Genomic DNA, 23454 nt, shown 5'->3' with positions numbered 1-23454 from the left:
ACGGGTGACCACAACACCGCACAGTCAAAGGGAACCCACGACCAAGATGGCAAGCCACAGACGGAACCTACGTGGCTGCTTTCATTCAGTCAAGCACTGATGGCGTTAAGAGAACAGAAAACAGGTTGCTAAGTGCAGAAGCAGAAGGAGAAAAGGAAGCTGGATGCAGACCCTGGCCCCACAGAACCGTGGAGCCAGATTACATCCAGGAGAAAAGACCGGAGAACTAAGCAGCAGGCTGAGTGGTTCCTCTTCTGTGGGGGAGAACCCAGAACGTCTACATCACGGGAAAGAAGAGCTTGTATAAAGCTGGTGTAAAACCTGATGACTGTCCAGTGAATAAAATTCCCATGATCTGGGTACCAGGGCAAAAAAGGCATGAAAAGAACTCAATGTTCCAGGAAAGATGCAAAGTAGGACTCCATATATCTACCCGTTATTTTCTTTTAAAACTTTTGACATCTGAGATTAACTCAAATACATAGAATATTATGGAAAATAACAGGAGGGTATGTGATATGGTGAATGCTGTGAAATGTGTAAGCCTGACGATTCATAGACCTGTACCCCTGGGGCAAATAATACATTACATGTTAATAAAAATCTAAAAAAAAAATAATAGACACACAGGAATTTAAAGCAATATGAACATTTTGCTGTATTTACTCCATTTTCTTAAATTTAGCATTTTATTTTGATTTTTTTCACACCTACAGAGAAATTACAGGAATATTCCAATGATGTTTATCCATTAAAAGGAAGGAAATCCTGCCATTTGAAACATGGATGGACCTTGAGGGCATTCTGGTAAGTGACATAAGTCAAACAGAGAAAGGCAAATACTGTATGATCTTGCTTAGATGTTTTATCCAGTAAAACCAAACTCCTAGAAACAGAGAACAGTCTGGTAGTTGCCAGAAGGGGAAGGTCGGGGTGGGGTACAGGAAATGGGTGCAGGTGGTCGAAGGGTACAAACTTCCAGCTACACGATAAATAAGTTCTGGGGATGTAATATACAGCGTAGTAACCATAGTTAAAACTACAAAAGCTGCTACTAAGCAAATCATTTTTTTTTTTTTAAAGATTTTATTTATTTATTTGACGGACAGAGATCACAAGTAGGCAGAAAGGCAGGCAGAGAGAGAGAGAGAGGAGGAAGCAGGTTCCCCACTTAGCAGAGAGAGAGCCCGATGCGGGGCTCCATCCCAGGACCCTGGGATCATGACCTGAGCCGAAGGCAGAGGCCTTAACCCACTGAGCCACCCAGGCGCCCCACAAATCTTAAAAGTTCTTATCACAGGGGCCCCTGGGTGGCTCAGTGGATTAAGCCTCTGCCTTCAGCTCAGGTCATGATCTCAGGGTCCTGGGATCGAGCCCCACATCGGGCTCGCTGCTCAGCAGGAAGCCTGCTTCCCTCTCTCTCTCTGCCTGCCTCTCTGCCTACTTGTGATCTCTGTCAAATTAAAAAAAAAAATCTTAAAAAAAAATGTTCTCATCACAAGAAAAAAGACCATGTGAGGTCAGAGTATTAACTAAACTTACTGCAGTAATTATTTCACAATACATACATCTGTCAAATCATTATGTGGCATATCTTCAATTTATACTATAAATGTTATAGGGCAGGTGTAGCTCAGTACAACCGGGAAAATGACATAAAATTTGTAAACACCATAAAATACGGTATCAGCATGAAAAAAGAACATTACAGTGAAATCACAAATAATCACCCACTGTCAACATTCTGCCACATATCCTCTCTAGACACATATCCTCTCTAGTACCTAATATATCCATTTCTTTTTCTTCCTAAACCACCTGATAGTAAGTTGCAGCGGTTATGACCCTTTCTCTCAGAAATGTGTATCTTCTAAGAACAAAACATTCCTTTATGACCAGCCCAATTATTGAGGATTTTTTTTTTAAAGATGCAGTACTGGAACGCCTGGTAGCTCAGTCAGTTAAGCGTGTGCCTTGAGCTCAGGTCATGATCCTGGGGTCCTGGAATGGAGCCCCAGGTTGGGCTCCCTGCTCAGTGAGGAGCCTGCTTCTCCCTCTCTCTCTGCCTGCCACTCCCCCTGCTTGCGTGCTCACTCTTTCTCCGTCAAAAAAATAAGCAAAATCTTTAAAGATGCAATACCGCTAACAGTGTTCGGATCTTCCCAACTCTCCTTTAGAGTGATCCTCTCCCCTCCAATCGGCCCCCAATCCTGCACCAGATGCCACATATCTTCAGCCACCTTATCACCTTCTCCTGGAAGAGTTCCACAGCCTTTCTTTGTCATCTGCAGCCCTAACGGGGGTGAAGGGTGCAGGCCCTCTGCTCTGTGGGGGACCCCCCGATTTCTGTCCATCTGATCATCTGTCCACGCTCTGACCAACGTCTGCATTACGGGCAGGACGCCCCCAGGAGGGTGCGGGTCCTCGGCAGGACTCCTCGGGAGGTACCCGGCATCGGTCTCCTCCAGGGCCAGTGACGTCATGTAGGACGGCTATGTGCTCAAGCTGCTGTCAGGGCTCTTTGTCCCTGCGACGGACATTGTCTATGTGGAGATCCCGGACTGTGCAAGTCTTTGGTTGCCCAGCAGGCTTGCACCCGGTGGTGAGTCAGGCACTTCCACAGGCTTTGCACAGTGAAGGTTTTCCAACTTCATCCTTCCCTCTGTGTGTTGGTCAGCATTGTACTGGAGAGAGGAACTTCCCTTTTCCCCGTTTCTGACCAGCTCTGTGCCCTTTAACATGTGCCGTGTAGTTCCTGGGCACCCTGCACTTTGTGGCACAGATTTCTGGGCTCTTCTTGTACTTTCCCTGCCCCAGCTCTGCCACTGGCCCTGTCTTCAGGGAGTCCTTGGTTCCTTTTAGTAGGTAAAACAATTCCTAAGATGTGTTCACTGCTACTGGGGTGTCAGTGCTCCTTGCTGCCTGCAACAGACGCAGCAAGGAAACCAGTGTGTGTGTGTGTGTGTGTGTGTGTGTGTGTGTGTATGAGAGAGAGAGAGAGAGAGAGAGTGTGTGTGTGTGTTTATTCTAATTCCAGTATACACCCCTGGCCTCCCCCAGTCTGTATTTGCATGTTCTGTCTTTTCCAGTGAGACTCCTAGATCCCAAATAGACCAACAGAGTTACCCATTTTCTCAATTCGAAAATGCACACAGAATAATTTCAGAATTTTTAAAGCCAATGCAGCTTCTGATTTTCATTTTAAAAGGCTTCCTCCGGACGCCGTGTCAGTAATTGCCCATCCAGGGTCAAGAACAGAAGCAGACACCGGTCAGGAGTCTAGCACAACAGCACAGCGGAGACACGGTCTGCAGAAGCAGTCCCAGCGCACAGCAGCCTCAAGCCTCTTCTACTATTGCCTCTCGGGCGTGGCGTGAGCCCAGCCAAAGGCACAGGGTCTGCGAAAGGAAGAGCAATGCCAAAGGCCAGACGGAAGGCAGAGAAAGAAATAAACACAAACATCTCTGCTATTTTGCCACTGGCTGGCTTAAAAAGAATAGGAAACTCACACAAAATCTGTCCCTAGAGCAACCAAACAGCAACAATCCCGATAAAAACACGAGCATGATGACAGGGGCTGTAAGGAAGGCTGCTGAGTTAGCGCACAAGACTAAAAAGCAGAACACACGAAGACCAGAGGGAACTGCATGACGGCATTTCTAAAACATGGTGCATGGCCGGGGGAGCCCAGAGGAAGAGCCTGGGGTGAGTGGGCACCATGGACACACGGAGACGGAAGAACGGAGGTGACCCCCCATTCCACTGGCATTCCCCTGAGTGCTGAGCTCATGCAAGCTACTTCCCTTCACAGAATCGCCTACGGAAGGAGGACAGGAGTCATTTATTAAACACTACGATTAAGTAGGAATTAGAAGCTCTTGTTCAATCCAATAAAAAGAGCCTATGGGCTAGTTATCATTTGGGTCCATTTGTGTGAGGCAGAAATGAGGCTCCGAGTAACTTCCAAAGACAGACAGCTGGTACAATCCCAAGGGCCCCTACTCTTTCCCGGGAGTGACGGCAGCCTGGGAACGAGGGAGCAGTGGAGAGAGAGGGCAGAGGCAGGGCAGGGAGGCAGGGTGGAGGGGAGGACAGGTGTGGCACAATGCCAGGCCAGCCAAAGACACAAGAAGCAGCAGGGAAGGGCCAGGCTCCGTGTCCCCAGCAGCCTGGGCCCAAGCTCCGAGTTCATGAGGAAGCATCACCAAAAACCACAGGGCCAACAAGAGCAGCCCCAGGTGGCCAATGGCTGGTGAGTGAAGACCTACCCCGAGCACGTAATGCTGTTTTGTGCGGAGTAGGAAGACTGCTGGCGAGGTGCGGAAGAGGAGACCGCGGGCATGGACCTCGCTCAGTCGGAGTGGAGGCTGGAGGCATAGAAGGGAAGGGCCAGAGCAAAGAGACTGCATCACAAAGGCCACAGTGCAACCGGACGTGTGAGAGCCGGGATTAAGTTCTGATGGCAAAGCCAGACTTGCCACACCTCTGCCAGAGGAAATGCGGTCTTGATTTATGCACTGTTAGAGGGCGCAGTGGGGAAACGAGGCATCGTTTCAAAATGAACACGAGAAATGGATGCTGCCCCAAAAAGGAGGTCAGGGGTCTGAGGTCAGCTTAAGAAAAATGTCAAAAGATACAGAGACACGTGTGCCTTTGTCACACCCGTGTCACTTTCTTCAGTGTGCCTGGGAAGATCTGAATGTCACCTGTACTGGCTGGTTTACCTCTGGGTCGTGTCTTCTCCAGCCCTCGAACCCCTGTGCCCCGAAAGCCCGCCGTGGATCACTGGGATCTTAGATTTGATGAGGCCATAGCCTGAGACTAGACCCAACGTTGTTCAGTCCCTCTGCCACCTCCTCACCCTCAGTGACAGCTTCGAAAAGCTAGCTTTTGGGGTTCTGGCAACAAAGGAACCCTACTGTGAGAAGGCCTTTGGTGTCTCAATCTGGGAATGAATCCGAGATTGGTGACTCCAATAAAATGAAAAGAACTTGGAACAACTGTTACTATTATTTAGATAAGTGGTCATGAGACTTCTTTGCAAATACAAAGACATTCTAAGTAGACCAACCCAGATTTCAGGGCGAATGCTCTTTTCTCAAGAAAGCTTGGAAAAGAAAAGACATTCAAGTTCGTCCGAGCGGGTATTAAAGGGCACAGGGCCTTTGTGCGAGCAGCACAGCAGAGAGAGCCATGGACCCCGCCCTCCCCAAGTGCTCTGTTCTTCCTGCATCTATTACAGGGCACCGAGCGCGGATGTTCTCCCTAAGGTACTCAGAACTCGTCGGTGAGCAAGGACTCACTGGGCATGACTATGTCCATGTGCTATGCGGGACATGGGGGATTCTAAGGTAAAGAAGACAAGGTCCCTGTCCTCGAAGAGCTTACAGCCCAGTGGAGGAGGCCAAGACAATGACACTAATGACTCAGAGACAGAGCAAACTGCATAAGGCAATGGCTAGGCCATGGCAGGTGTTCCCATTTGAAGGGAGGAGGACCGAGGCTAGGGAACCAGCAAAAGCAGATACTGGAGTCTTTCAAGTTCCCAGCTCGTTATGAAGGGGAGCAGACCACTGTGCCTGGAACACAGAACCCAGCCGGCATCAGGGAAAGGACGTCCTTGCAGACTTGATTCTGTGGTGCTGGCAGGGAGGGCTGGGTGGGGGTGGGAGTGGCGGGGGAGCTGTGTTTTAATGTCCTTGGGGCTGTCCTCTGCACAGAGTGGTCCTGATGACCCGCAAAGGCCCAAGTGCTGGACTGGGAGGGGCGAGCCGCGACCTTAGCAGAGCAGAACGCCCCCACCGCCGACCCCAGCAGGAATGCAAGCGGTGGGGAGGGCAGCCCCGGGGCCCATGCCCTGGCACAAGCAAGCAGCCTTGGTGCTGCGGTGCGAGCTTGCCCGGCTCCCCCTCCGCTGCTCCTCACTTCTCACTCTGGGATCAGAGCCACTTTCCCACCGGGCTCCGCAGGCTTCTGGGCGGTTATCCGACCTCCGTGGCCCTTAGCTCCTCATCCGCCGGAGACACCTATGCCAGGGTATGGTTAGCAGCCAATCTCCCAAACGCCTGCCTGCCCCCAGATGGGGGTCCGGTGCTCACTGTGCTGAGCAACCTCATCCTCACAGCCCTGTGAGTTGGGCTCTGTGACTCCCGATGTCACTGAGGAGGAAACTGTGTGACAGAGAAGTTATGCAACTCGTCCGAGGTGGATGTGTCACCCGCCAGCATGAGCCCAGGCGGTCTGCCTCCAAAACTCACATCCTTTTTTTAAGATTTCATTCAACTATTTGAGAGAGAAAGTGATAGCAAAAGATCGAGTGGGAGGAGGGGCAGGGTGAGAGAAGCAGGAGAAGGAGAAGGAGAAGCAGGCTCCCCACTGAGCAGGGAGCCTGATGTGGGACTAGATCTCAGGACCCTGGGATCATGATCTGAGCCGAAGGCAGATGCTTAACTGACAGTCGCCCAGGCACCCCCAAAACTCACATCTTGGGTGCCTGGGTGGCTCAGTTGGTTAAGCGACTGCCTTTGGCTCAGGTCATGATCCTGGAGTCCAGGGATCGAGTCCCATATCAGGATCCCTGCTCGGCAGGGAGTCTGCTTCTCCCTCTGACCCTCCCCCCTCTCATGCTCTCTCTCTCTCTCATTCTCTCTCTCTCTCAAATAAATAAATAAAATCTTTTAAAAAAAAGAACCTCACATCTCAACTATTATCCCACAGTCTCTCAAAAGTGAACAACATGTAATTGTCTGGCAGGATTGAGGCCCAGCAAGCACTGTGCTCAGAGGACTAGCACACAGGCGGTGTGGGTCTGTGGCGGCTTCACGCAGTAAAGGAGTGGGATTCAAAGTCCACCAGGAACCCTTCAAACCCAACAGTAAGAAAACAACTCAATTAACAATAAGACCTTAATGGGCACTGCACCAAAGAGGATATGTAGATGGAAAATGAGTGTGTGGAAAGGGTCTCCATGTATGTCACCAGAGACGTGCAAATCAAAACAGGGTACTGGTGGGGCGCCTGAGTGGCTCAGTGGGTTAAAGCCTCTGCCTTCGGCTCAGGTCATGATCCCTGGATCAAGCCCCATGTCTGGCTCTCTGCTAAGCAGGGGACCTGCTTCCTCCTCTGTTTCTTTTCTTTTTTTTTTTTTTTTAAAGATTTTATTTATTTGATATATAGAGAGAGATCACAAGTAGATAGAGAGGCAGGCAGAGAGCAGGCTCCCTGCTTAGCAGAGAGCCCAATGTGGGGCTCGATCCCAGGACCCTGAGATCACGACCCAAGCCGAAGGCCGAGGCTTAACCCACTGAGCCACCCAGGCGCCCCTCCTCCTCTGTTTCTGCCTGCCTCTCTGCCTACTTGTGATCTCTGTCTGTCAAATAAGTAAATAAAACCTTAAAACAAAAACAAAAACAAAACAGGGTACTGGTACCCGCCTATTATGATGGCGAAAATCTGGAACACTGACAATCCCAAATGTTGGCAGGAACATGGAGCAACAGGAACGCTCATTCACTGTGACCGGGAATGCAAACACACAGGGGTCCTAGGAGGGCAGTCTCTTACCAAACTAAACATACTGTTCCCACGCCATCCGGTGATGGTGCGCCTTCGTATTTGCCCGAAGGACTTGAAAACTCATGCTGACGCGCAAACTGCACATGGCTATTTACAGCAGCTTTGCTTACAATCGCCAAAACTCGGAGGCAACCAAGAAGTCCTTCAGCAGGGAAATGGAGAAACTGTGGTACACGGAGACAACAGGATAGCACTAAAAGGAGATGACCCATCAGCTACAAAAAGGTGTGGAAGAATCCCAAATGTATACGACCAAGTGAAAAAAGCCAATGGGAACAGGCTGTACGGCTCCAACTCATGAGACTGTGGAAAAGGCAAAAGTACAGACACAGGAAAACCAGCAGTGGTTGCCAGGGGTGTGGGGGTAGGGCTCGAATAAGCACAGCACAGAGGACTTTCTGGGTAGCGAAAGCACTCTGCACAACACCATAACGATGGACTCATGTCATTCACGGTTTTTCCAAGCTCACGGAATACACGACTCTTGCGGGGGACAATGCTGATGAGGGGGAGGGCCAGGCCTGTGGGGGGGCAGGGGCTATCTAGCAGATCTCCCGACCTCCCGTCAGTTTCACTTTGAAGCAAAAAATGCTCTAAAAAAGTAAAGCCTTCGTTACAAAATGCAAGGATGTGTGCGTATCTGTGCACACCCAGGAGCTGTTAACCCTGGTCCAAACGACAGCAGGGGAAGGCAGACATTCAGCACAGGGGCAGGTGGCATCTCCTTCTGTGGGCCCCCCTCTGGGGCTCAGGCCAGGCCCACCCAGAACTGCAGCTTTCACAAGCACACTCACCACAGAAGGGGCTCCTGCTGGCTGGGTGATGAGCGCCAATCACTGGCCACCCCTCCCTCCAGGACCAGGCTCCCACGACTGCTTGCGCCCACCTCTTCCTCCCCACCCTGGGCCAGGCTAGGCTTCCAAAGTGCCCACGAAGCCATTGCCCCCCACCCCCAAACAGAGCCGCTGCTGGGGACCAGCTTGGGTCCTTCCCAGATGGGCTCCCGCATCCCAGGAGAGGCAGGCGAGCCCCCACGTGCTCACAGAGCACCTGGCAGTGGCCCCCGCTTAACTCTGATAAGCCATCTACCCAAAGTACCATGGCAGAGTCCAGGAGCCCTATAACTGCCCCCGTCCTTCCAGGGGCACAGAGACCATCGGGCCCCCAAGTTCCCTGCAGTCGCCCCTGACTAGCGTCTCCACAAGGCCAGGCCATTCTCACGGTGCACCTGGGGTGAGGTTTAAAATGTCTCCCAGACTACATCCCATAGACCTAAATGTCCTCTGACTGCTAAGAATGTTCTGGATGAACTTGACCATCCAAACGCCGCAGGCACACCACGACCGGGCTGCTGGCCACCTCTCACATGTGCACCCCTCACTCTTCCCCCTCCTTCCACAGGCCCCAGGAACCCGGACCCTGTCCTCTTCCCCCGAGAAACCACATCCTCTCTTCCCAAAGAGGCTTCGCACAGGCTGAAGGACAACTCAGGCCTAAAGCCACCCCCAATGGCCCCCACTGGCTGAGGCTCCCCCCACTCCCGGGGCACTGGTTCCAGAATACTTCTCACAGCCAGCAGCAGGAGGCAGTCCCTGGGAAGCCATCCCCCTACCCTCAGGCCGGGCCGCAAGTTTCCCGCCTTCTTCAGCCAGAGCTCCTGGTGCACTGGCCGGTCCAACAGAGCACCAGAAGGATGAGAACACAACTTCCTGGGGGCGAGAGGAGCAAAAGAGTCATGACCTTAAGATGGAGCATGACCCACAGCGCCCGAGTCAGGAGGGGCCTGGAGGGCATCTGGTAACTAATTTTAGTCCACCGTCCTCCCGTCGCAAGGCTGACAGTAGGTCTCGGCCAGATGCCCTCCAGGCACATGTGCTCCGCACAGGGGCTCCTTGCTAGGAAGCAGTGAAGGCGTTCCTTCGCTTCTTCACACGGCACCATCTTCCTGCTTGGGCATTCACTGCGTGCGACAATGGAAACCAAAAGCATAAAGGCTTAGGGAGACCTAAAAGGACGGATGCCTTGCTGGGAAGAAGGATTTCAAGGTCATCAGGCTCTCCTTCCTCTCAGGGACACGGAGGGAGGGACAGGAGCCTCGTGAGCCACTCCTGTGGAGCTGAGCCTCCCGGGCAGTCTCAGGAGCGCCTGAGTAGGGAGGCGAGCTGGGGAGAAGCGCGAGGCCTCTCATCTCAGCTGTGCTGGTTGATGGCTCAACACGACATTGCAAAACACCGCCAGACTGCAGAACCTAATGTACCCCACCTGCGGCGCCAACCAGCACATACGAAACTGGAAGCTGGTTTCCTTCCACATACTCTCTCACTTAACAGGCATCATTTTGTTTTGCAAAGAAAACCTGGTCAAAGGAGAGGTGAGCCTCCCCGAACAAGGGAACAGCACTTCTCTGCTTTCTGAAACCCTAAGAACCTTACACTGATCATCGAATGCGCGGCACATGTTAACATTTAAAAGAAAGACTTTCGAAAAGACATCTTTACAGTTCCCAATAGATATTTGCTAGTTTTGCTCGTTAACCAAACTTAAGCAAACTTAAGTGAGGGAAATGTTTTTTGGGTTTTTTGTTTTTGTTTTTTTAACTTTCAGCTTAAAACACATACAAAGGAATAGTTAAGATAGCCTGGGGATGGGGGAGATTTCATACGGCAATGATAACAAGCTGAGACATCCCGGGCTCCCTAAGATCAGATACCCCCAAAAGCATGAGTAGGTAGGCTGGAAAGAATGAGCAGCCCCTGGAACACTGCGAAGGGTTACATCCAGAGCCAGAACCACATCTTGTGAAATCTCCGTGCAAATAGGGAACTACAAACCAAGACAGTGAGATGCCATTTTTTTAAAAATATATTTATTTATTTAACAGAGAGAGCACAAATAGGCAGAGAGGCAGGTAGAGAGAGAGGAAGGGAAAGCAGGCTCCCGCTGAGCAGAGAGCCCGACGTGGGGCTTGATCCCAGGACCCTGAGATCATGCCCTGAGCTGAAGGCAGAGGTTTAACCCACTGAGCCACCCAGGTGCCCTGAGATGCCATTTTTATGGGAAGAGCGAAGAGAAAACTCTGAAAACATCAAACGTGAGTAAAGCAGTGGGGCAGGCCAGCTCCCCTCCAATGCTGGTAGGAGTGTCCGGTGATATTCCGGGAGCGCCTGCAAATACCTTTTACGTTTGGAATGTGCCCACTTTGTGCTCCTCTAACTTCCAATTCCACCCTCCCGTTTGACCCTGGAGCAACAGGTCTCCAAGTGTGGTCTGGAACCCGAGACTCTCCCAGGAAGGTTGTGATGGTAAGCCTATTTTCACAATAACACTAGGTTTTATTTGCCTCTTTATTCTCATTCTCTTATGAGCTTATACAGTGGAGTTTCTAGAGGCTACTCACATGGGATATTACCACATGAATAAAAGGCAGATGTGAGAGTCAGTGGTCTTCTATTAAGTCAGACAGTAAGAAGATTTGGTACAAGTGGAAAACAACGCCACTCTTACAAAATTCTTGTCTTTGAAGTTGTTTTTAAAAATATGTATGTTGACATATATATGTTGACTTAAATTGTTTTTAAATTTTCTCAGTTTTAATTTTCAACATGAAAAATACTGACAGATACAATCCACAAAGAAAAGTTCTTCGAAATCTTTAACAGAATTTACGAGTGTAAAGTGTAAAGGGGTCGCGAGACCAAAAAGTCTGAGAACCACGGATCTAGAGAAACACATTTTACATGACGAAGCACGTCCAAGGACGCTCCTAAACCACTGCGTACAGTAGGAAAAGGCAGAATGAACGTACTTGACCCCTAACAGAATGGTTAATTGAACTGGGGCGTAGTCATACTGTGGAAAATTACTCCACGCCTAAAAAGAATGAGGCAGATCTACATGCACCAACACGAAAAGATCTCCAGGACACACCGCAGATAAATGCACAAACTGCAAGCCAGTAATATATGGCATAATATTTTGTTAAAAATTTAATAATAATAAAATACAAGTAAAATCCTGTTTTTCCACGGGAACCCAGAGTGGCCTAAAACACTAACAAACAGTAATGGTAGTTACCTCTGAGAAAGAGACCAAGGGTAGGTGTGTCCAAAAAAGGGCAGGGCTTTAATTTTCTTACTGCCTGAACTTGAACACAGACACACACACACACAGACTTACAGACATGTGGCAAATTAGAATTTTGTATGGAGGAAGCTCCCTCCACTATCATACCAGAGGCAGGTGGTGGGACAGACTGGGGCTGGTTGGAGCAGGCCACAGCCTGTCTCACTGGCCATAACCTATCCCATCAGTGGAGGCACTGAGGCAATGGACAGCCTATTCATCCTTCCTCCTGGAATATTCTCCGCTTTCCAAACCAATTTCGAAGTTGTAATTCTTCTCAGAACCCATTCATAATCAATTACAACTTCCTGTAATCACAAAGACAGTAGTCATAGCAGTGATCAAAATACAGAAGGTTAAGTAGCCTTAATAACACCCCGAAATGTAGCAATGTATGGGTTCTCGTAACTTTCAAAAAGAAATGTGTCCAGGAGTTGGGATAACCTGACAAGTTCCCAATAGGATCCCAGTAAGGGACCTGTTGGTAATGATCCTCTTCCTATAATTCAGTAGCATTCTAAATATTCACTGTATTGTAAGGAATTTATCTGCAACAATCTGAGCTAGGCAAGTGGGATACTTCAACTGCGAGCTATGCCTTGGACTCCTTGCTCATGGTTCCAGTATTCCCCAATTTTATTTAATTTACCCAGGTATCTCCATGTATCTAGAAACAAGCCAAGATGAAAGCAGTAACAGGATGGTGCGGTATTTTATGAGAATTAATAGACCACTGGAACAATACAAACATCCCTAAAACAGGCTAAGTCACATAAGAGTTGATGATAAAAAAAACCACCATAGACCCATGGGTAAGTAACAGGTACCTCAGTAAAGAACAAGAGACATTATCAGCTAAAGCCTTGACTTACACCATCAAAAGAGCAAAGCAGACTAAAGAGGTAAATGTTAATCATCAAAGATAATTAGAAGAAAACTAAATGGATGTTTAACTGTCCTAAGAAGGAGCTACACTGGTCTAATGATAACGGAATTGAAGAAATAAAAAAATGAAAAAATGGGACTGTTTTGACAACTTAAAATAATATCTGCTCATCAAAACTAACCACAGCCACAGTTCAAAGGTAACTGACAACTGGAAAGGAAGGTATCTGCCATAAAGGATAGTCCCCAAGTTTGTGAAACTATGTTAGCTCTTAGTTAATAAAATCCACTGAGAAACCAACAACCCCTTTGAAAGACAAGCACAAGACACAAACAATTCAGAGAATTATACAAATGGTAAAAGTACATATGGAAAAACGTCCAACACCGTGACCGAATAAATGTGACCTGAAATGATGGCAGACCTTTATCCATCTACTAAACTGTCAAGGACAATCACCACCTGCCGTGGACAGAAGGGAGATGGGCTCTCTCCCTGCTGGTGAAGTGGTGAGGACGATCTTTCTGGAGGGCGGCCTGCCACACTGGAGCCCTGAAAATGCGCACTCTGGCCTCATAATTAGACTTACATGATTTGCTGAAATACTGAAATCTCCATAGGGAAGAGGGCTCTGTTCAGGTGTATTCCCCACAGTGCTATTCACATCAGCGAAAACACTGTGAAAGGGCTACACTGTGATACTCAGATTCAAGGTTCAATTTTGTAGACAACAAAAAGCAAGTTTAAGAATATGGTAAGATTGGGGGCGGGGGATGCCTGGGTGGCTCAGTCTGTTGGGCGTCTGCCTTCGGCTCAGTCATGATCCCAGGGTCCTGGGATCGAGCACCACATTGGGCTCCCTGCCCACAGGCAGGCTGCTCTCCTTCTCCAACCTGCTTGTGCTCTCTCTCACTATCTCTTATAAGAATAAATAAAATCTTAAAAAAAAAAGAATATGGTAAGATGGCTCTGATTAGTGTTTGATTTTTGTAAGAAGTAGAAGCTGTCAGCTATGTATATATAAAAAGCCTCAGGGGGAAATACACCAAGCTGTAACAGTGGCTATCTCTAGTGGTGGGATTACTGCTGTTTTCTCTTCTGTATCTTCCATTTTTTTTAAAATTTTATTTATTTATTTGACAGACAGAGATCACAAGTAGGCAAGCAGAGAGAGAGAAGCAAGCTCCTGCTGAGCAGAGAGCCCGATGTGGGGCTCGATCCCAGGACCCTGGGATCATGACCTGAGCCGAAGGCAGAGGCTTTAACCCACTGAGCCACTCAGGCATCCCTCTTCCATGTTTTCGACACTAAGCCCTGTCTTTATCATCAGATTAAAAAAACACACAAATTCAGAGAAACAGGAGCACAAGCTTTAGAGAAGATGAATAAACACATGAGAATGAAAACCCCTTTCCCCAACATACACCTGTACCCCACAGAGAGCGAGGCTGGCCTCAGTACTCTACAGGTTCGGTCTAGGTCCCTCCCCCCAAACCCCCACCCTGCCACGCCACCTCCCTCCCCACCCTGCCTGCCTTGCTCCACCAGGACGCAGTGGGCGTGACACTCCCATACTGTCACCCTTTTTCCACTCTAGACCAACTCACTGCCTGAGTTAAGCCGGTTTGTTTGAGCAAAAAGCAATCCAAGGAAGCAATCGGCAGAGAAAGAGAGGCTTACGTGGTTTTTTAAAAGGATATTGCTAATCCAAACTTGGAATCTGCAAACGTTCCAAGATGTACTTTCATTTTGCTAGTGGTGGAAATTCCATCTATTAGGAAAGAACAGACTTTCTCCCAGTTTCATTTTCCTTTCTTCTTTTTTACTTAGGGCATGGGTGGGGAGACACAGGAAAGAGGGTAATCATCAAACAGGGCTATTCTATTTACTAGGTCTCTTCAAGTCAGGGGACAGGGTGCGCTGAAACCGAAGACAGAATGCCTTCTCGTCAACTGCACATGAGGGTTCCTTTTTTTCCACCTCCTCGCCAACTTATTTGTTTCTCTGATTTTAGCCATTCTGGCAGGTACAAGGCAATGCCTCATCGTGGTTTTTATTTGCCCTTCCCCAATGCTGAGTGATGCTGAGCATGTCTTCATATGTCTGTTGGCCACATGGATGTCTTCTTTGAAGAAATGTCAGTTCATGTCTTCTGCCCATTTTTAATCAGACTGTTCTTTTTGAGGGGTGTTGGGTTGTATAAATTCTTCATATATTTTGGATATTAACCTTTTATCAGATATATCATTTGCAAATATCTTCTCCCATTCAGCATGCTGCCTTTTTGTTTTGTTGATGGTTTCCTTGTCTGTGCAAAAGCTTATTTTGATGTAATCCCAATAGTTTATTCTTGCTTTTATTTCCCTTGCCTTAAGAGACATACCTAGAAAAATGTTGCTATGGCTGATATCAAAGAAATCACTGCCTATGTTCTGTTCGATTTTTATTATTTCAGGTCTCCCATTTAGGTCTTTAATTCATTTTGAGCTTATTTTTGTGGATGATGTTAGAAATTGGTTCCGTTTCACTCTTTTGCACATAGCTGTCCAGTTTTCCCAGCACCATTTATTGAAGACCCTGTCTTTTCCCCACTGTTTTTTAAAAAAATATTTTATTTATTTATTTAACACAGAGAGAGATCACAAGTAGGCAGAGAGGCAGGCAGAGAGAGAGGAGGAACCAGGCTTCCCGCTGAACAGAAAGCCCGATGCGGGGCTCGATCCCAGGACCTTGAGATCATGATCTGAGCTGAAGGCAGAGGTTTAACCCACTGAGCCGCCCAGGTGCCCCTCTTTTCCCCATTGTAAAACTGACACAGTCACTATGGGAAACAGTATGGAGGGTCCTCCAAAAACTAAAAATAAAAGTGTCATATGATCCAATAATTCCACTACTGGATATCTGCCCAAAGAAAACAAAGACACTAATTTGAAAAGATATATGAACCCCTATGTTTACTGCAGCATCATTTACAATAGCTAAGTTATGGAACAACCCATGTGTTCACCAATAGATGAATGGATAAAAATGCGCACGCACACACACACACACACACACACACATAAACACACACACAGGAATATTATGCCATAAGAAAGAAAGAGCTCTTACCCCTTATGACAACATGGATGGACCTGGAGGGTATTATGCTAAGTGAAATAAGTGGGACCAAGAAAGACAAATGCCCTATGATTTCACTCAGATGTAAAATCTAAACAAATGAATAAACAAATAAAAAGCAGAACATACCTATAAATACAGAAAACAAACTGACTGTTGCCAGACAGAAAGGGGTTGGGGGGAGTGGCAAAATGAGTGAAGGGGAATGGGAGACAGGGTTCCAGTAATGGAATGAATAAGTCACGGGAAGAGAAGGTACAACACAGGGAATACAGTCAATGATACTGTAATTGCAAATCACTATGTTGTACACTTGAAACTAAGGTAACTCTGTATGTCAACCCTACTCAAATAAAAAAATTAAAAAAAAAAAAAAAAGAAAAAGAAAACAGACCAAATGCTGCTTCGGTAAGTCTAGTTATTTTATTTTCTTTATTTTATCTTTTTAAAGATTTTATTTATTTGACAGAGAGAAAGAGAGCATGTGTACAAGCAAGGGGAACAGCAGGCAGAGGGAGAGGGAGAAGCAGGCTCCCCGCTGGACAGAGAGCCTCATGTGGCGCTAGATCCTAGGACCTTCGGATCACGACCTGAGGCAAAGGCAGATGCTTTACCCACTGAGCCACCCAGGGCCCCAAGATTTTATTTTAAAATTGGTCTCATCATTACTAAATGTTTGCTTATCTTCTCTCAATTCATATCCCTTGCTCTATTATTGTTATTCTAATCAGTTCCGATGACACTATAGAGGGTTTCCAAATATTTTTGACAATTTTTTTGACAATTTTTTTTAAAGATTTTATTTATTTATTTAACATGGAGAGAGAGATCACAAGAAGGTGGAGAGGCAGGCAGAGAGAGAGAGAGGAGGAAGCAGGCTTCCCACTGAGCAGAGAGCCCGACGCGGGGCTCGATTCCAGGACTCTGGGATCATGACCTGAGCCGAAAGCAGAGGCTTTAACCCACTGAGCCACCCAGGTTCCCCCGATTTTTGACAATTTTTTAAAGACTAACTCTTTGAAGGTCCATAAAATCCCATCTTGCAGACAATATAATAATTGACACTCAGGACCAGTCCTACCACATGGCTGATCATCCGCTCATTCACACACTGTTGAATGTCTACTATGTATCAAGTTTTATGTTGGAAACTAGGGATAGAGCAGTCAACCAGCCAGAGGACAGATGGTTCCTGCCCTCAATGAACTTACAGTGTGGTGGGGAGACAGTAACTGCAACTTATGGTTAAGTGCTTAGAAGGAACCCTACAGTGTGTTATGAGACTACTTGAGTCCAATAAATGTTGCAATTTTCTTCTTTCATCCTTAAAACTGAAAGCACATCACAGTGCCTCTCCCCATCTTCTGACAGAGTAACATCCAGAGGGAGTTAGCGGTGGAAGCATACAAGGTGGCTTTTTTATTTTTTTTTTTTTGTACTTACTTTCAATAATAACTCAGGAATCCGAAGCTATCCTGGAAAATGATTTCATCCTGGAAGCTGATACTGGTCTCTTCTTCTGGAAGCATACAAGGTGGCTTTTTTTTTTTTTTTTTTGTACTTACTTCCAATAATAACTCAGGAATCCGAAGCTATCCTGGAAAATGATTTCATCCTGGAAGCTGATACTGGTCTCTTCTTCCCTTTCAATGTTGAGAGGAGGAAGTATTTACAAAAACTTACGTACAAACAAGGCTTGTGTGTAACAGCAGAAAGCTGGAAAGAAACTAAATGGGCCTCACTGAGAGAATGCTTCGGTGAATTATGGTGAGAACATTCTACGCTCTTCAAGAACATGGATGGAGCCAGAGAAGGACAAACACCCTACCATCTCACTCATATGTGGAATTTAAAAAACAAAGACACAAGGAGATAAACAAACAAAGAAGACACTCTTAAATACAGAGGACAAACTGGTGGCTGCCGGAGGTGGGGTGGGTGAGGGGACGGGCGAAGGGGTGAGTAGCGGATACAAGTGCTGAATCCTTACAGTGCTCACCTGAGACTAACACGCCACTGTAAGTCAATCCCACTTCAGTTAGAAAAACAGCCAGTAATGCCCATGTCCTAACATGGAAGGCTCTCCTAAACACCCCAAGTGGGAAAAAGCAAACCACTAGGTTTGACTCAGTTTGTTTCCTAAAAGAACATGTACACACGGCATACTAACGAGCGAAAGGGAACGTTAAGGCTGTACCAAGCATCCACAGTGGTTACCTCCGGCACAGGACAAAGGCGGCTTAGGCGTCATTTATCACGAGAATGTATTTAGGTACTATCTGTACAATAAAAATACCAGGGTAAAAAAGAAAAAAAAAAACAACTCACAAAAATGAACCCAGAAAAACCGTACCCATCAGCAGCCTCTCCGGAGTACAGGAAACACAAGGGGACTGGAAGCTGAGAGGACTGGAAGCAGCTGCAGTTGTCACCTGTCCTTTGGCTTCGAGGGGGGGAGGGAGAGGGAGACTGGCTGACCCCTACCCTGTAAAACTAACTGCGGAGCCAAGAACTGTGGGCGCTGCAAGGGGGGTGGGGGCTGCAGGGAGCAAAGGCTCCCAGCAAGACGAAACACCCTTTCCAGGGATCTGCCGGCTATGCCACTGCTCATTCCATCCAGCCACACTGGCTCCGGGCAAGAAGCATCCTGGCAGAAGACAGGGGCTCTCCTCTCCCAGGGCCTCCTGACATGCCAGGTCAGGGCAGCGGAGAAGCAAAGCCGTCCCTCAGGAGGAAACCGTCAGCATCAGGCCCTGAACAGTCCTGAGCCAAGGGCACGGCAGACCCTGCCAAAGACTCTGAGAACATGAATCCCACTCATGTTGAAAGGCAGCACACTTAGGGCATCTGTTTCTTCAATAGTTTGGATAAATCCGCGTAATGTCTTGAAGCTTAAAGGTCATGCAGTCTACCTATGCTGGTATTCTCCTTTGTTTGTAATTTAAGTAGGCTTCACTCCCAGCGTGGAGCCCAGTGCGGGGTTCGAACTCACAACCGTGAGATCGAAAGCCAAGCTTCACTGACTGAGCTACCCAGGCGTCCCTATTTATGCTTGTTTTCTAAACAGAGTTGCCACCCACCTATCTCCTCACCTCTCCCCAGGGGCAGGTATATTCGAATGAGGGTCCTTCCGTGGCACAGAACTTTGTCCCCCTCCCACACAGGCGACACACAAATGTTCTCCGAGCCACAGGGAATGAGAGTCACCGCCCTACATAGTAGAGCCCTTCAGCACTACAAACACAGCTCCCTCCTCGTCACAAAACACTGCAAAAGGGAATCTGAGGTACTTGGAATACAACCTACCCTTGTAAGTCAAGTGGGGCAGCTTGGCTCCCCCCCATGATGACTGGTATCCGAGAATGCTATTATTGGGAAGAGACAGCAGGAAGGAATCCATGACTGGACATGACTTGTCTTCTTAAATGACATGGGAGCCCAGCGACTGGGAAGTGTCCCTCTCCATACCAGGAACCCTGCCTCTAGCTGGTGAATTCCAGGCACTGGGTGGGACCTGGCAAGCTTAGCATCTGGACCTGGCTTCCCATCTTCCATGCTTCCTCTTGCCCACAACGCCCCTGCTCCCTCTGAGCCCAGCCACAGTCCAGGGGACAACTCCAGAGAGTCCTTATTGGGCTCCGGCATTTCCTTTGCTATATTTGTATTGAGCAATTGTTGTAGACAAGACATGAGGCAAGGCGAGGGGTGAGCAAAAGGGAGGGCTGGTAAAACAGAGCGTCAGTTTCCCCTTCTCTGGCTCCCATCCCAGTCTTGCCAGTCCAATCATGAGGACATCAAAACTTCTGGTGTGTCCCAGCTAATGCAAAATTCACTTGTTTTTTTCTCCATACCCAATGTGCCCACTAGTGAGCCAGGGCTGGAGTGTTTGAGGTGAGCTGAGCAGAAGTATCAGGCCTCACCAGACCAGACCATATTTTAATTCTTACATCATTTCAATGGTCAGGAGCTATTGCTCCAAGAGCCTTCCAAAACGCTCCCAGCAACAAGTCAGGGCTTAGAAAAGTCCCCTTAGTGACTCCTTCCAGAATGTTTCTGCTTGAAAGTCTCCGCATCGCAGGGCAGTCAGGATCAACAAGCAGTCCCAGCCCCAGACTGCTGCAAAGGCTACCAGAGTTCCTTTGAACTTGACCACGGGCACCACACCCTCTCTGGTCTTTTGCACCTCATCCTTTCTACCATGGCCCACAATCTGCCGGCAGACAGCAAGGCAGAGCCCCTTTTGCTCCCCACCCCCGCAGCAATCCTCCCCAGTGCTATCTGCTGCTGGGGGGGGGGGGCGGGGCGCACAATGTCTGTGGCATGGGCTCTGCCTGCAGCCCCCCATCCTCCCATGCCAGCACCCAGGAGGGCCTAAATAACAGTCCTTCACTGCCCCACCTGTGAGTCTCTGTAGCCTGGGCAGGGTCTGTCCCTCTTTTCTGAGAGAAGTCCAGTGGGCTGAACTACAGAGAAAACGGGCCAAAGACCAAGGAGAAGCCTTTAATATAAACCCCAGTCGGTTTTATTGTGAGATCTCTCTCTAATCTTCCACACACTGCTTCCGTACACATGTACTTTTTTAATTCCAAAAAGTCTGTGCAAATTTTCAGATTTGGTAGAACTCTTTCTTTAAAAGAAAATGTTTCCTTAAAGTAAAAATTGTCACCCATTTACGGCTTGGATCCTATTTTATAGACTACTAGTTCATGAAAAGTTTAGTTTTCAGAAACTGGAAAACAAAAAGTTATTTTAGGCTTAAGAGGATATCAAATTGCAATCAACACATTTTGACGTATACCAGGATATCAATGTCAGATGTAGAGAGGAAAATTGGTATCTGTAGCCACTAAAGGTGATTTTCACATTTTGCATACACATGCCCACAGCGACAGGAAAGCAGTGAGATTTACTGCACCCTCTTCCCTAGCAGCACCTCTGGACTGACCTGACTCCCCCTTTTTCCTTTCCCCACATGACCATGCCTGCTCATAAAGCCCCACAGCCACATGGCATCCCATGCCCTGCTGCTTCGGCTCGCACTGCACCATATATCTGGAACCCTTCTTCAGAGTTCCCTTCGAACTCTTCCCCTGCTCGTGACTGTTACCCCGAGTCAGAAGCCACCCCTCCCTCTGCTTTCCATGGCGCCAAGCTGCACACCTCTGACACTGCCCAGATGCCACGAGTCCTGCAAGAGGAGGTTATGACCATCTTCTCTGCTCAACCATCTTCCAAGGGGCAGGTTCTCTGTCCTATAAGACCCTATAAGGGTCTGACGTCCACTGCCAAGAAAAGCCATCGTGCACACCAGGCTCAACAAACATCGGTGATGCCAAAACCTACCACTTCTTGTTCACTTGACAAGCCTTACAGAAGGGCTTCCACATGCCATACAAGACACCAGCTTCTAGGGAGCAACAGAATATGGAATAACTCATAAGCAAGGGAGCCATGCAAACAAGTGCAAAGTGCAACCTGGAAAGAACATTCCAGGTACCAGCAAGGTGGGGAGGACTACTCATGAGGGGAGATGAAGCCAGGTTTTAAGTGTGCAGGCCTGTCTCACACGTGCTTGGGGCCAGCGCTCCTGACTGAAGTGGTGGGGGTCAGCTCCATTGAATCACTCCCTTCTCTCTTTGTTGTTGCTGTTCTCCTTAATCGCCACCGCTTGTTCTTGCTTTCACCCAAAAGCTGACACTGCACAAAGTTCAATGCTGCCTGACATGACTCCATGCATGAATTTATGTACCTCTCTTCTCTTCCCTACTCTCTCTCTTTCTGGCACTATCTAATAAGCACTCCACCTAATAGGTGTTCCCCAGTGCAGCTGGGATCCCCCATGCCTGCCCTCCCTGTGGAAGCCCGTGAGAATAAGGGGAGTCTGCTCCACAGCATCACCCAAGTCCCCGCCAACCCTCAGTGGCTGGGCGCTCAGAGTCTGACACTGTCTTGTCACTGAACCACGTGCTGCTGGATATCACTGGTCAGCACGTCTGTCCTAGCCCCCAGATGAGGGGTAAACTCTTGCAGGGCGGGAAGAAGACCATGCCTGGACCTCCTCTCGTGTCCCACTCAACACACAGCAGTGCTCTGCACCTAGCATAAGCTCAGATGGCTGCTAGATAAACCGACTCCCAATCCCAACCAAACGCCCTTCCGGCAGCCCATCAACTTGAACGTACCCAGAGGGCTTCCGCCTCCGGAATGCCCCTACTATGCAGGTAGACATTAAGCTTGATCACAGAAGGTAACCAACTCCTTCCTCCTGGCATCAGAGGCCCAAAACTGCTGCCTCTCCATGATGGGGACCGTGCCTCATTTGCTCCTGGGCCCTCACTGCCTAGCATAGGCTCTAGCCCACAGCTGGTCTTCAAAGAACATCTGCAGAAGGAGAGACTATCTCCAGGACCCCAGCTACTTGGTGGTTTTCCTTTCTACCAGAAGTCCCAACTCCTTGCCAGCTGGAAGGCGGAAAGAGAAACTGCATGACTCTGCCAAAGACACACAAAAAAAAAACCCCGATCACTTGTTTTCCACAAGGAATTTGGCAACTTCCTGCCAAGTCGAACAATTTAGTGCTGTAGATCACAAAATTAAGCTCACCCTAAGCCGTTTCTAACCAACTCCTTCTGCAACTTCAGAAGTCCCATCAAAATATCACCATTCTCAGGACGCTTGGGTGGCTCAGGTCTCAGGCTCTTGATTTCAGCTCGGGTGGTGATCTCAGGGTCATGAGATGGAGCCCTGCGTCAGGCTTCGTGCTCAGTGGGGAGCCCGCTGGAGAGTCTCTCTTCTCCCTCTGCTTCTTCACCTCTGCAGGCACCACCATTTTCCAGTCACTCAGGTCTGCAGCCTTCCCAACAACTCTGGTCAATATCTGCCTTTCTTGACCTATTAAAAACTAGGTACCCAAGGGCCGCTTATTGTTCCTTGATCTCTTAGAAATCATCCTCTCCCATCCTTCCCCTTCAAATCTTGGCCCCCATGCATGCATAAGACCTCATTTAATGCCCCATCATCTGGCATCTGGCCTCCCTAGTTCCACTTCCCTCCTCGACCCTAGACCCTACATGTTACCATCAGGTTTATTGAGCACTGCTTCCAGCAGGTCCATCCTCTGCTCAAATAATAACTTCGCACTTTGAAAATCATCAAGTCTGTACTCCTCTGTTCTAACAGACTGGACCTGTATTCATGCTCCTATCCCAAGAACGGTGACTAACTCCCCTAACGCAGGGACGGTCACTGTCTCTCTCCTTCCAGGAACATGTAACATTCTGTGAAATCTCAAAATCTTAGCAAAGGTCTCACCTCTGCTTATCCAAATCCCACCTGTGCTCCAAGGCTCAGGACCAGCACAACTTCTCATAGAAGCTTTCCCCAAGGTCCATTGCCACCCACCTCTCTTCTCTAGGACTGAACAGGCTATAGCTGTCCCGTTGACTCAAAAGCATCCTCTCCTGTGTTGGAAGTCAGAACAGCTGATGAGAAAGACCAGTCTTATTAGCCGCATGATCCTGCCCCAAACACTTTCGCACCTTGGAAGTGTTATTATGAGTAAAGGATAGTCTACATGATGGGGACTTGTTCATCCCACATTCGTAACAATGCCGTCCGGATGGAGGATTCTGGTATCCCTCTAATACCTGCCAGGTGCAGTCATTTCCCAGCACTCACCATCCCGCAGGGCTAAAGTCTCAATCAGTATCAACTCAAAGTGAGGTAATGAAGGGAGAACACACATTTCATGG

The 23454-nt window shown here is 48.2% G+C and overlaps 1 protein-coding gene across 1 annotated transcript in view; it reads right to left on the bottom strand.

Annotated features, from left to right (window-relative positions):
- PANX1 (pannexin 1) overlaps positions 1-23454 on the bottom strand; it is a 45948-nt gene that overhangs the window by 21230 nt on the left and 1264 nt on the right. The window lies entirely within an intron of this gene.

Source organism: Meles meles, chromosome 8 (genome assembly GCF_922984935.1).
Source record: "Meles meles chromosome 8, mMelMel3.1 paternal haplotype, whole genome shotgun sequence".
Taxonomy (NCBI): Eukaryota; Metazoa; Chordata; class Mammalia; order Carnivora; family Mustelidae; genus Meles; species Meles meles.
The sequence above is the reverse complement of the archived record's forward strand: the minus strand, read 5'-3'. Positions and strand labels throughout refer to the sequence as shown.